The sequence below is a fragment of the Thermobia domestica genome, chromosome 6, assembly GCF_964235325.1.
Source record: "Thermobia domestica chromosome 6, izTheDome1.hap1.1, whole genome shotgun sequence".
Classification (NCBI taxonomy): domain Eukaryota; kingdom Metazoa; phylum Arthropoda; class Insecta; order Zygentoma; family Lepismatidae; genus Thermobia; species Thermobia domestica.
The window spans coordinates 14,207,189-14,222,809 of NC_137459.1; positions in this window are offsets into that span (position 1 = coordinate 14,207,189).

The window sequence follows — 15,621 nt, forward strand, 5'->3', positions numbered from 1 at the left end:
TACTGTGTAAGCATAGTGCTTGAGTGCGTTAATTGTTTGAAACATCCTCCACTATGCCTCCGGGTAGCTTGGTTCTACCGAAAGATGCGCCACGCGCTTGCTAGTCTCATTACTTTTTGCATACACTTTATGGGGGCATTGTGGTTCAGTGCGCTAATTGTTTGGATCATCCACCACAATCCTTCCGGGTAGCTTGCATCTAGCGAATGGAGCGCCACGCAGCGGCGAGTCTCATTACTTTTTGGACCCATACTGTGTGTGATCATAGTGCTCCAGTGCGTTAATTGTTTGGATCATCCACCACAATCCCTCCGGGCAGCTTGCTTCTAGCGAATGGAGCGCCACGCGGCGGCAAGTCTCATCACTTTCTGGACATACTGTGTGTGAGCATTGTGCTTGAGTGCGTTAATTGTTTGGATCATCCACCTCAATCCCTCCGGGTAGCTTGTTTCTATCGAATGAAGCTCCACGCGATGTCAAGTCTCATTACTTTCTACATACAATTTAGTGAGGGCATAGTGCTTCAGTGCTTTAATTGTTTTGATCATCCACCAGAATCCCTCGGTGTAGCTTGCTTCTTGCGAATGGAGCGCCACGCGGCGGCGAGTCTCATTACTTTCTGCATACACTTTATGATTCATAGTGCTTCAGTGAGTTAATTGTTTGGATCATCCACCATAATCCCTCAGGGTAGCTTGCTTGTAGCGAATGGAGCACCTCGCGGTAGCGAGTCTCATTACTTTTTGCATACACTTTATGATTCATAGTGCTTCAGTGAGTTAATTGTTTGGATCATCCACCATAATCCCTCCGGGTAGCTTGCTTCTAGCGAAAGTTGCGCCACGCAGCGGCGAGTCTCATTACTTTCTGGACACATACATGTGTAATCATAGTGCTTGAGTGCGTTAAGTGTTTGGATCATCCTCCACAATGCCTCCGGGTAGCTTGGTTCTACCGAATGGAGCGCCACGCGGTGGAAAGTCTCATACGGTAAAACGTACGGTTTGCAGGCTGAGCTGGAAGGTGGCCGCTTGTCTGTTAACGCGTAAAGGTATAACGTAAAGGTGTGCGAAAATAGATGTTAAAAATTTTAAAAACTTACGGACATATTAGTAAAATATCTAGTGTTTTTAGAGTATTACATGGCAATTTTTAAATTTTAAAATCTTAAGACATGGAGATTGAAGAGGAAAATAAATATTTGCATGCTTGCATTTTGTTGTGAACATAGGAAGTGACAAAGTGTAAATGAACTGTGAGTGACCTAAGTGTGAGTGAATTTCTTCCGCGGAAACTCATCCTGTATCATGTGTTGTAGTAAACAATAGTAAAAGAGCACTTGTGCATATAGTGACATTTCTGGCTGACCTAAACATCAACATAACAAGGTAAGTGGACTTTATAGCTTTCTTTGTTTTCCTTCTCCACTGACGTGTGTATGCAAAACAGATAAGAACTTTTCGACATAAACAGGGGGCGGGATCCCTTCAGAACTAAGAAATACAAATTAAATAAAATGGATAGACTACCGCGATATTCAAGTGGCTCGTATGACGATATGCTTGATAGACTGGAACAGGAACAAGGCCATTTAATGTACCAAAATGTAAATTCAATCCAAAATAAAAGTATAAACAAAAAGGAAGATGAGGAAATATTATCAGGCGACGAACAAGAATTAGAAAGACAAAAGGACAAATATCAGGAGGAGGGATCAGTGGGAGATATATCACAGACATATGAATCTGCTTTAGAATTTGTGGACAACGCAGTAAAAAGGAGCAAGGCTAGTGGTGCTATTGCAAAAAGCATAAAGAAGGAGCTAACAAAATGGCTCATTCAACAATCAAAAACTCTAGGCAAAAACGAGCATCTGAAAATGGAAAACGAAAAATTGAAGCAAGAAAATGAAAGACTGAAGACTGAAATTGCAAAATTAAAAGCCGAAAACGGAAACCAAGTAGAAAACAAACCAACATATTCCTCAGTTCTTTCGGGAGCACAAAATACAGGACTGACTAGCAAAAGAGCACAGGTGATGCAACAAGTAATAACAAAGCAAAAGCCCACAATATTTCTGAAAGGAAAAAACAACGAAAATGTAACGGAAGTACACCGAAAATTCTGTTTAAGTGTAAACCCGGCAAAGGAGAAAATAAAAATTACATCATTAAGGAAAATGAAGAACACAGTAATTGTAGAGACTGCTACCGAAGAAGACATGAAAAAATAGTAAGGAACAAGAAACTTCAGGAAATGGTAATGGTAGAACAACCCAAGAAGAAAAAACCATTACTCATTATATACAGTGTCCCATCTGATTTCAAAGATGAAGAAATAATAGAGACACTCATAGAACAAAACTTCGAAAAAGAAGAAACAGGAGAAGTACAAAGTGAAATAAAACCAAGATTTCGAACTGGACCCAAAAATCAAACAAAATGTCATTTAGTCATAGAAGTCACCTCTAGAATTAGAAGAAGGCTACTACAAAATGGCAGGGTATACCTCATGTATGAGGCCCATGCAATAAAAGATTTTATAACTATTCCCAAGTGTTCGGTGTGCTGTGACTACCTACACATAAGTAAGTACTGTAAAGAGGAGAGAAGAGTCTGTAACCACTGTGGAGAAAATCATGACCGGACAAATTGTCCTAACAAGGATAAACAGAAAGTATGCATCCCTTGCACAAAAAGGAAAAAAAACAATGTAGTGCAAAAAACGATCAAGACTGTGCAACTTACAAATTGTTATATGAGAGAACAATAGCAAGAATTGACTTTTAATAGAAGAAAATAGTAAAATAACAACAAAATCTTTGAACTACGACAAACTCTTATTAACAAAATGAATAACCAAGCTAAAGAAGAAAAAATAACAGTCATTCAACTAAATGCAAAGGGAAGCAAAACAGTAATGGATGAAATCAAAGATTTGGCAGAAAAAGTGGAAGCAGATTTGATTATCCTTCAAGAACCATATACAAGAAACAAAAAATTAACAAACATGGAACATGGGAAACAATTGTATCTAAAAGTCACACAGGAGGAGACCATAATTTATACAATACAGGTGAAAAACCACAGGCAGCAGTTATAAATAGGAACAAAAATATAAAGATATTAAATATTACGCAATTCGGAGATAATTGGACTGTGTGTTTAGAGTTAAGGTCTACTTTAGGAAATTTCAAACTAGTAAACTGTTACTGCCAATATAGCATGGACATAGAGCCCTTTTTAAACAATATTGATGACTTCTGTCAGGTTTACCAGGGAGATAGTATTTTAATATGCATGGACTCGAATGCAAAATCAAATTTATGGCATAGTAATAAAACAGATAAAAGAGGAGAAAGAGTGGAGGATCTAATAATGAACAATAATTTAATAATAATCAACGAAGAAGGAAACCCTCCCACTTATAGAAGCAGTCAAGGAGAGTCAAATATTGATCTAACAATAGCATCAACGAAGATGTATAGCCTAATAAAAAATTGGAAAGTTTTAGATGCGGCCACTGAAAGTGACCACAATATAATAATCTTCGACATAATAAAAACAAAAACTCAAGAAATAGTCACAAACGAGGGAGAGGAAAGATTTCTATATAACCCAGATAAAATAAATTGGGAAGAATTTTGGAACGAAATAAAATTACCAAAAATAGAAGATTGGAACAACCTAGATCAACTAGCCCAACAGATAGAGGAAGCAACAAAAAGGGCAATAAAAAAATCAACTAAAACTAAAACAACAACCAGATTAGAAATAAATAATAATACATTTTGGACAAACGAATTACAAAATTTAAAGAGGAAGACAAGAAAAGCGAGAAAACTATACCAAAATACTATAGATAATAATCTAAGAGAAAGAAGGTTAAACAAGTACAGAAATTTAAAACAAAACTATCAAAATAAAATAACAGAAAGTAAGAAAAGAAGCTGGCAATCTTATATTGAAAAACATCTTAATATAGATCCGTGGGGAGAGCCTTATAAAATAATAAGCAAAAAAATAAAAACACCTACCACTCTTTCAACTTTTAGAAAACAAGACGGGACGTACACAAAAAACTGGAAAGAAACAGTGGAATACCTGATGAACATCTTGCTACCAAAAGACGATCAGCGGGAAGACAATGAAACACAGACACAACTACGAAATTTAATGACGGTGACTCCAATAACAGATAAAAATGAAGAAGTTAAGAATGAAGAAATAATAAATAACATTAAAAGATTAAAAAATAAAAAGGCACCAGGTCCAGACTGCATAAAACCAGAAATTTATAATTAAAACGCGGATAAGTGGGCACCATACTTGTCAAAGCTGTTTAATCTATGTTTTAAAAAAGGACAAATACCCAGAAGATGGAAACAGGCTAACTTAGTAATTTTTAAGAAATCTGACGATAAAAAAGATGACGATCCGAAATCCTATAGACCTATATGTTTACTAAATATTATAAGCAAACTGTTTGAAAGAACAATAACAGAAAGGATTAATCGGACGAGAGTTTTAGAAAATGACTTATTACAATATGGTTTTAGGAAAGGAAAAAACACAGAAACAGCTATTAAAAGAATGATAGACCTGATAGAAGAGGGAAAAGTAGAAAAATATCAAGTAGTGATTTACGCTGGCATAAGTGGAGCATTTGATAATTTATGGTGGCCAGCTTTCTTCAACGAATTAAAGAAAATGAACATCAGTAAAACACTGTATAATATAATGTTAGATTATTGTAGCGGAAGACAAATACAAACACCGGGAGAAACTATTAAAACAATAAGCACAAAAGGCTGCCCACAAGGCTCGATACTCGGGCCCTTAATGTGGGATGTTACACTACAGCCATGTTTAAATCACTTAAATAATATGCAAGAAACAATCGGTGTTGTGGGTTATGCTGATGATCTGGCAGTTGTATTTTCAGCATCATCAAGAAATGAAATAGAAACAACAGGGAAAATAGTATTAACAGAATTAGATAATTGGTGCAAAGAAAATAAGTTAAATTTATCAGCAAGTAAAACTAAATACACGGTCTTTGGTCAAATTTTAAAGAGGGATCCAATAATAAAAATTAATGATACAAAAATTGAACACGTAAATGAATTCAAATATCTTGGAGTATGGATTGATAAGAAATTAAACTTTCATAAACATATAACAGAAATAACAGAAAAAGCAAAAAAGGTAGCCAACAAATTACTAACAGTTGCAACAAAGGACTTTAGATTAAACAAGAAGATTTTCAAGTTTTATAACAAGACAATTTTAATGGCAATCTTACAGTACTGCGTGGGCATATGGGGACACCGAATTTTTATGAATATTAAACTAAAAGAAACATTGACAAGAGTACAGAGACTTATTTTAATAAGAATAAATAACATAATGAAGACAATCCCAGCCGAAGTACTGCAATTACTTACATATGAAGAACCGATACATCTCCAAATATTAAGAAAATGTATCAAGACTTGGATCCAAAATAAAGAAATGACGAAGATATTAGAAATCACAGGAGAAATACCAAGCTGCGATGAAGATATTGAAAGAATCATCCGAACAAAATGGGAAGAAGAATGGAAAAATTCCAGGAAAGGTGCCAGGACTAGAAATATTATACCAGATTGAAAAACAAGAGAAAGGATGGGAAATATAAGTAAAGATGTGATAGAATATATATCAGGACATGGACCATTTAAAACACATTTTAAAAGACTAAACTTACAAAACGATGATAAATGCTTTTGTGGCGATCTTCACACTCCGGAGCATATTTTCTGGTCTTGCGACAGATATATAACAAACAATACAATAAAAGAAATAGGAAATGAACTGAAAGAAAATAGCATAAAAACGATCATAGAAGAAGAACAAAAACTAGAAAACTTTAGTACCCTGGCTAGGTATGTTTTGGAAAACCTTTGGAAAGAAAGACGAGAAGAAAGAAGAAGAAGATAAATTTTGTGTGATACACTAAAAATAAAAATAAAATTAAATAGATTTGATATCAAATAAAACAATCAGCTCTGAGGAAGCCAAGAGCTAAAAACCTTATCTGTTTAGTGTTTTAGTGTTAGTGTAGTGTTGTAGTGCAGAATGTGTAGTGTTTGTGTTTCTGTCAAGAGGCAAAATTCAAAGTCCAGATAAAAAATAAAAAAAATATAAAGATAAGTTAATGTGAGAAATTTTTGGGGAAATCTGGAGTACCGATTTCCTAACAAACAAAAGAAAAACTTTTAGGAAGTCCGGAGTACCGATTTCCTAATAAATGAGAAGGAAATTTTTGTGTTTTTACTATCATACCTATTATTTTTAATATCACTTTTATATATTATATTAATAATTTTTTTTAATTTTTAGTCTCTTTTCAGCTCTGTCTCTTTTCAGGTTTTATCTCTGTGATCGTCTGTGTATGTACTTTTGTAAAAAAAAAATAATAATAATTGTAATAAATATAAATAGTAATTTTTAAAAAAAAGAAGAAAATAAGGCATGGTTTATATAATTAGGTACCATGCTATAAAACAGAGCCTCACCTCAAATCTGTTGAGGACGAAAGCCGAATAGCAGAGAGAGAAAAAGTGAAATAATAAAAAAAAGTATATGAGAGAGAAAAAAGGCAGAGGCAAGTTGCGACTGCCCTATAATAAGACCGTAAGAAATCGGCCAAGGCAGGGGGAAGTGGAGACTTTAAAAAAAAAAAAATGTTTTGATCATACACCACATTCACTCCGTGGAGCTTGCTTCAAGCGAATGGAGCGCCACGCAGCGGCGAGTCTCATTACATTCTGCATACATTTTATGAGAGCATAGTTCGTCAGTGCGTTATTTGTTTTGATCAAACACTAGAATCCCTCCGGGTAGCTTGCTTCAAGTGAATAGAGCGCCACGCAGCGGCGAGTCTTATTACTTTCTTGACACATAATGTGTGTGAGCATAGTGCTTCAGTGCGTTAATTGGATGGATCATCCACCACAATTCCTAAGGTGAGCTTGCTTCAAGCGAATGGAGCGCCACGCACTGGCGAGTCTCATTACTTTTTGCATACACTTGATGAGGGCATAGTTGGTCAGTGTGTTAATTGTTTTGATCATCCACCATAATCCCTCCGGGTATCTCGCTTCTAGCGAATGGAGCGCCACGCCGCTGAGAGTCTCATTGCTTTCTTCATACACTTTATGAGGGCATAGTTCCTCAGTGGGTAAATTGTTTGGATCATCCACCAGAATCCCTCCGCGTAGCTTGCTTCTAGCGAATGGAGAGCCTCGCAGCGGCTAGTCTCATTACTTTCTGCATACACTTTATGAGGGCATAGTTCGTCAGTGCGTTAATTGGTTGGATCATCAAGCAGAATCCCTCCGCGTAGCATGCTTCATACGAATGGAGCTCCACGAAACGGAGAGTCTCATTACTTTCTGCATACACTTCATGAGGGCATAGTTCGTAAGTGCGTTAATTGGTTGGATCATCGACCACAATCCCTCCGGGTTGCTTACTTCAAGCGAATGGAGCGCCACGCAGCGGCGGGTCTCATTACTTTCTTGACACATACTCTGTGTGTGAGCATGGTGCTTCAGTGCGTTAATTGATTTCATGATCCACCAGAATCACTCTCGGTAGCTTGCTTCAATCGAATGGAGCGCCACGCAGCGGCGAGTCTCATTATTTTCTGCATACATTTTATGTGGGCATAGTTAGTCACTGCGTTAATTGTTTTGAACATCCACCAGAATCCCTCTTGGTAGCTTGCTTCAAGCGAATGGAGCGCAAGCAGCGGCGAGTCTCATTACTTTCTTGACACATACTGTATCTGAGCATAGTGCATCAGTGCGTTAATTGTTTTGATGATCCACCAGAATCTTTCCGGAAAGCTTGCTTCTATAGCTTGCTTCTAGCGAATGGAGCGCCACGCAGCGGCGAGTCTCATTACTTTCTTCACACATAATGTGTGTGAGCATAGTGCTTCTTTGCGTTAATTGGTTGGAACATCCACCACAATCCCTCGGGGTTGCTTGCTTCTAGCGAATGGAGCGCCACGCAGCGGCGAGTCTCATTACTTTCTGAATACATTGTATCAGGGCATAGTGCTTCAGTGCGTTAATTGGTTGGATCATCCATCACAATCCCTCCGGGGAGCTTGCTTCAAGCAAATGGAGCGCCACGCAGCGGCGAGTATCATTAATTTTTGCATACACTTTATGAGGGCATAGTTAGTCAGTGTGTTAATTGTTTTGATCACCCACCCAAATCCCTCCTGGTATCTTGCTTCTAGCGAATGGAGCGCCACGCCGCTGAGAGTATCATTACTTTCTCCATACACTTTATGAGGGCCTAGTTCCTCAGTGGGTTAATTGTTTGGATCATCCACCAGAATCCCTCCGGGTAGCTTGCTTGAAGCCAATAGAGCGCCACGCAGCGGGAGTCTCAGTACTTTCTGCACACATTTTTTGAGGGCATAGTTCGTCAGTGCGGTAATTGTTTGGATCATCCACCAGAATACCTCCTGGGAGCTTGCTTCAACCGAATGGAGCGCCACGCAGCGGCGAGTCTTATTACTTTCTTGACACATACTGTGGGTGAGCATAGTGCTTCAGTGCGGTAATTGGTTGAATCGTCCACCAGAATCCCTCCGGGGAGCTTGCTTCAAGCGAATGGAGCGGAACGCAGCGGCGAGTCTCATTACTTTCTGCATAATATTTATGAGGGCATAGTGCTTTAGTGCGTTAGTTGTTTGGATCATCCACCACAATTTCTCCGGGTAGCTAGCTTCTAGCGAATGGAGCGCAACGCGGTGGAAAGTCTCTTTACTTTCTGCATACACTTTATGAGGGCATTGTGCTTCAGTGCGCTAATTGTTTGGATCATCCACCAGAATCCCTCCGGGTAACTTGTTTTTATCGAATGGAGCGGCACGCAGCCGCGAGTCGCATTGCTTTCTTGACTCATACTGTGTGTAAGCATAGTGCTTCAGTGCGTTAATTGTTATGATCTTCCACCACAATCCCTCCGGGTAGCTTGCTTCTAGCGAATAGAGTGCCACGCAACGGCGAGTCTCATTTCTTTCTGCATACACTTTATGAGAGCATAGTTCGTCAGTGCGTTAATTGTTTTGATCATCCACCAAAATCCATCCGGTCAGCTTGCTTATAGCGAATGGAGCGCCACGAAGCGGCAGGTCTCATTATTTTCTTGAGATATACTGTGTGTGAGCATAGTGCTTCAGTGCGTTAATTGGTTGTATCATCCACCACAATCCCTCCGGGGAGCTTGCTTCAAGCGAATGGAGCGCCACGCAGCGGCGAATCTCAATTTCTTGACACATACTGTGCGTAAGCATTGTGCTTCAGTGCGTTAATTGGTTATATCATCCACCACAATCCATCCGTGGAGCTTGCTTCAAGCGAATGGAGCTCCACGCAACGACAAGTCTCATTACTTTCTGCATACATTTTATGTGGGCATAGTTCGTCACTGCGTTAATTGTTTTGAACATCCACCAGAATCCATCCGGGTAACTTGCATGAAGCGAATGGGGTGCAAGCAGCGGCGAGTCTCATTACTTTCTTGACACATACTGTATCTGAGCATAGTGCTTCAGTGCGTTAATTGTTTTTATGATCCACCAGAATCTTTCCGGAAAGCTTGCCTCTATAGCTTGCTTCTAGCGAATGGAGCACCACGCAGCGGCGAGTGTCATTACTTTCTTCACACATACTGTGTGTGAGCATAGTGCTTCTTTGCGTTAATTGGTTGGGTCATCCACCACAATCTCTCGGGGTTGCTTGATTCTAGCGAATGGAGCGCCACGCAGCGGCGAGTCTCATTACTTTCCTAATACATTGTATCAGGGCATAGTGCTTCAGTGCGTTAATTGGTTGGATCATCCACCACAATCCATCCGGGTAGTTTGCTTCAAGCGAATGGAGCGCCACGCAACGGCGAGTCTCATTAGTTTCTTGAGAAATACTATGTGTGAACATAGTGCTTCAGTGCGTTAATTGTTTTCATCATCTACCAGAATCTCACTGGCTAGCTTGCTTCTAGCGAATGGAGCGCCACGCAGCGGCGAGTCTCATTACTTTCTTGACATATACTGTGCGTGAGCATAGTGCTTCAGTGCGTTAATTGGTTGGATCATCCATCACAATCCCTCCGGGGAGCTTGCTTCAAGCAAATGGAGCGCCACGCAGCGGCGAGTATCATTAATTTTTGCATACACCGTATGAGGGCATAGTTGGTCAGTGTGTTAATTGTTTTGATCACTCACCAAAATCCCTAGTGGTATCTTGCTTCTAGCGAATGGAGCGCCACGCCGCTGAGAGTATCATTACTTTCTTCATACACTTTATGAGGGCATAGTTCCTCAGTGGGTTAATTGTTTGGATCATCCACCAGAATCCCTCCGGGTAGCTTGCTTGAAGCGAATGGAGCGCCACGCAGCGGCGAGTCTCACTACTTTCTGCACACATTTTATGAGGGCATAGTTCGTCAGTGCGGTAATTGCTTGGATCATCCACCAGAATACCTCCTGGGAGCTTGCTTCAACCGAATGGAACGCCACGCAGCGGCGAGTCTCATTACTTTCTTGACACATACTGTGGGTGAGCATAGTGCTTCAGTGCGGTAATTGGTTGGATCGACCACCAAAATTCCTCCGGGGAGCTTCCTTCAAGCGAATGGAGCGGAACGCAGTGGCGAGTCACATTACTTTCTGGACATGTACTGTGTGTGAGCATAGTGCTTCAGTGGGTTAATTGTTTTTATCATCCACCAGAATCACTCCGGGTAGCCTCCTTCAAGCGAATGGAGCGCCACGCAGTGGCGAATCTTACTAATTTCTGGAGACATACTGTGTGTGAGCATATTGCTTCTGCGCGTTAATTGCTTTGATGATCCACCAGAATCCCTGCCGGTAGCTTGCTTCAAGCGAATGGAGCGCCACGCAGCGGCGAGTCTCATTACTTTCTGCATACATTTTATGTGCGCATAGTTTGTCACTGCGCTAACTGTTTTGAACATCCACCAGAATCCCTCCGGGTAGCTTGCTTCTAGCGAATGGAGCGCAACGCAGCGGCGAGCCTCATTACTTTCTGGACACATGCTGTGTGTGAGCATAGTGCTTCAGTGAATTAATTGTTTTTATCATAAACCAGAATCACTCCGGGTAGCTTGCTTCTAGCGAATGGAGCGCAACGCAGCGGCGAGTCTCATTACTTTCTGGACACATACTGTGTGTGAGCATATTGCTTCTGCGCGTTAATTGCTTTGATGATCCACCAGAATCCCTGCCGGTAGCTTGCTTCAAGCGAATGGAGCGCCACGCAGCAGCTAGTGTCATTACTTTCTGCATACATTTTATGTGGGCAAAGTTGGTCACTGCGTTAGTTGTTTTGAACTTCCACCAGAATCCCTCCGGGTAGCTTGCTTCTATAGCTTGCTTCTAGCGAATGGAGCGCCACGCAGCAGCGAGTGTCATTACTTTCTTGACACATACTGTGTGTGAGCATAGTGCTTCAGTGCGTTAATTGGCTGGATCATACACCAAAATCCCTTCGGGTAGCTTGCTTCAAGCGAATGGAGCGCCACGCAGCGGCGAGTCTCATTAGTTTCTTCTGACATACTGTGTCTGAGCATAGTGCTTCAGTGCGTTAATTGGATGGATCATCCACCACAATCCCTCCGGGTACCTTGCTTCCAGCAAATGGAGCGCCACGCAGCGGCGAGTCTCATTACTTTCTTGTCGCATACTGTGAGTGAGCATAGTGCTTCAGTGCGTTAGTTGGTTGGATCATCCACCACAATCCCTCCGGGTTGCTTGCTTCTAGCGAATGGAGAGCCACGCAGCGGCAAGTCTCATTACTTTCTTGACAAATACTTTTTTTTTTTTTTTTAGGCTCAGTCCCGTCTTTCAGAACCGGTATCTGAAAATTAAAACCGGCACGGGTTATCATCATTGCCTTTTATTTCTTTAATTTATTTGTTTTGCATTTTGGAATAGGTGAAAGGGAGTTTGAATAAGGGAGGGAAAGGAAAGCACAAACAAGAAACAGGAGACAAAAAAAACGAAACAAAAACAAAACAAAACAAAGAACGAACAAAGAATAAACTATGCAAAACTCAACTATTGACTGTTGTAATTCCCAAAGAGCTATAACCGTTGAGCTTGACCCTAACATATTCTAATATTAAACTATGCAATACTCAACTATCTACTAATACTATTTCCAGAGTATTTGACCATTGATCTTGACACTAAGATGTTCTGATACTAAATTGTTTGCTAATCAAATCAAGAGCATCTAAACTCTTTCTGATCTGCGTTGTCATTTCCTACCTCTTTTTGGTACTTTTATTTATTTGATTTTGATCTTGTTAGTATTTAGTTAGTTACTTCTAACTGTTTAACTACTTCTATTTTTGGTATATTTATGTCTATACGTAATATTATTATTATTATTATTATTATTATTACCATTATTATTATAATTATTATTATTATTATTGGAGTTATTTAAACTTTGTTTCTTTACTTAGCTTGGTTGAGTCCATATTTATTAACTATGATTATTATGTTTTTAATTTTTTTTAAATATGCTTTATTTATTTATTCTATTTCTTTTTTATTTAATTTATTTATGAATTTAATGTTTATTTAGTGTTTATTTTTTACTATGTTATTTCATTTACTTTGATGGACTTCTTCTATCTTCAGGTTTTCCCTGTATGAGCTTGGTTTTCACCTGCTATTTCAAGTTTCTCTCCTGTGATCATATTTAATTCTTTCACTAATTATACACTGTTTTTTCCCTGTATAGTTTGCCCGTTTCACACACTAAAAGCACCAAGAACACTAAGTTGACACATAAACCGCATTCACCAAAAAACACTTAGCCACACTGGTCTTCACTAATCCATACCGCATTCCTCTTAATAGTCCCTTGAGCCTTCTTTTATTGAATGTTCTCGTGGTTGCAATAGATTTCTTCCCAATATCACAGGTTTGAGGTCCAGGGCCCACTCAGAGTACTTAGTGTGGATCCTGGTCCGAGGTATCCTTCCGCCTGTGCCGATATAGGGATCAATCTCCATTAACATACCGTTATTGAGTCATTCACGAAGTAAACTTGTCTCCTATGGGGACATAGTCACAGCCAACACGCACACGGACACACAGATGGACCCGCCACCCGAAGGAAAGACACTTCCAAAAACACACTCTAGTGCGTCCGGAGTTCCGTTCCAAGTCACATATGCCTGGAGACGCACTAGCACAACCACACTCGTCCTCCCTGGCAGATACGGAGTTCCAGTATCTTCCACGAGACGTTCTGAAGTCTCCGGTCCTGAGGAGAAACTGGATTCCATTCATCCTTCCACATTCATTCTGCTCTTGTTTTTCTTATGTGTTTTTCTCTATAGAATTGTTCTTTTTTTAGTTTCGAGTAAAGGTCTGTTATTTTCTTCAGGATATTGTAATCTTTCTCGCTTCTCATTATATCAGCTATCGTCTTCTGTCTTATGTCCACTCTTTCCTTAAATAACTCTTCGAGAAAGGGGCACCAGAGTATATGATGCTCTGGTGTTCCCGTTTCACCACATTCACAAATTGAATTTTCTTTGGCCTGTATTTTTTGTAGGTAGGTTTCATATGGAGCATGTCCCGTTAGAAAATGAATGAGTCCTGGGGCTGGGTCAAGAAACTTTATTTGTTCTCTGATTTCTACCGTTGGTATAATATTTCTAAGTCTTTGTGACTTAGCAGAGTGCGTCCATTCAATATTCCACATTTTTTTGATTCTTTCTTCAATCTCTTGGGCGCTTTCAAAAACATCACCCAACAGTGCCCTTACCTCTTCTCTATTATTCCTTTTCATCCAATAATTTGCCGCTCTCTGTACTGCTATTAAGTTCAAAGGCTTGACATCAAGTAACAAACACAGGGCATTGTTGGGCGTGGTGCTATATGCACCACTTAATCTCATCAGAAGGTTTCTTTGTGGTCTGATAAAGTTTTCTTTTATTCTCTTGTTTTGAAGCAGTCTGTGCACCCATATGCTAGATCCGTAAGTCATTGTAGCACATAGCAGGGTTTCGTGATACAATTTTAATATTTTGTTAGGCAATTTATATTTATTTTTACCTAGGGTTATCAATTTATTTGTCACCTTATTTCCTCTCGTAACGGTTTCTTGAATGTGTTTACCATAGTTCAGGTTTTCATCGATTGTTACCCCTAGGTATCTAAATTCTTTAACTCTTTCTATTTTATGATTGCCTAGTTTTATTTGTGGGCTTCTATTTAATTTTCTACCGAAAAGCATGTATTTTGTTTTTTTGACTGATAATTTTAGTTTATTTTCTTGACACCAATTGTTTAGGTCTTCAACTATTGCATTTGTTTTCATTTCTATTTCTCTTCTTGAATTGGCTGATAATATTATCGCAATATCATTTGCAAAGCTATTATTTTGTCTATTAGATTGTTAGCATTTAATTTTTCCAGGCAGGGTTGTATCAAAATGTCCCACATTAAGGGTCCTAATATTGAGCCCTGTGGGCAGCCTTTTTCATTACAAATTTGCAGCTCCTCTTGCTCCATTTGTACTGAGATCCGTCTGTTCCGAAAGTAGTGTTTAATGATATTTATCAACTAGGTTGGCATTTCTAGTTTAACTAATTTATCGACCAATGATGGGACCCATAGGTTGTCAAATGCTCCCTCTATGTCTACGTAGAGCGACAGGACATATTTACTTTCTGAATTACTCATTCGAATTTGTTCTATGTACTTATTCAGAGCGTCCTCTGTTGATCTGCCCGCTCTGAAGCCAAACTGTAGCGTATCTTCACTCATATTCCTATGTTTGTTAATCCTATTTGCTATAATCTTTTCGTATATTTTACTTATGTTTTTTAGCAGGCAAATTGGGCGATATGAGCTTACATCAGTTGGGTCCCTGTCTTCGTTTTTTAGCAGGATTATTAATTTTGACATTTTCCATGAGTCCGGAAATTCTTGCCGTTGTAGTAGTACATTGCAAAGTCTTGTCAGGTACGGGGTCCATACTTCTCTATTTTTCGTGAAGACTTCATTTGGTATTTCATCCAATCCTGGTGATTTTCCTGTTTTTAGTTTCCTAATGATATTTTCGATTTCTTCATTTGTTGCCATGTCTTCCTTATTTACCTGTTCTACTTGTGTCGGCTCTTCGAATTTTCTTCTTATTCGTTTCTGATCTTCTGTTTCATCTTCCATTATATCATTCGGGAAAAACTTTCGTGTTAAATTTTCAATGGTTTCCTTTCTAGTAACTGTATAAGATCCGTCATTTTTTCTTAACGTGCAAAGTGTTAAGGGGTTTATTTTCTTCATTATTAATTTGTATGGAAATCCCCACTGATCAAGCTGTATGTTTTTGGTTAGGAATAGTTCCCAGCTTCTTTTCTTTGCTTCTATGATTTCTGTTTCATACTCTTCTTTGGCATTCCTATAAGCTAAGAGTCTTCTTTCTTTCAAATTTGGAATTGCTGTGGCTTGGTAACTTTTTCTTTTTGCTCGCACGATTTTTCTTAATCTTTCCAGTTTAGGTGACCAAAA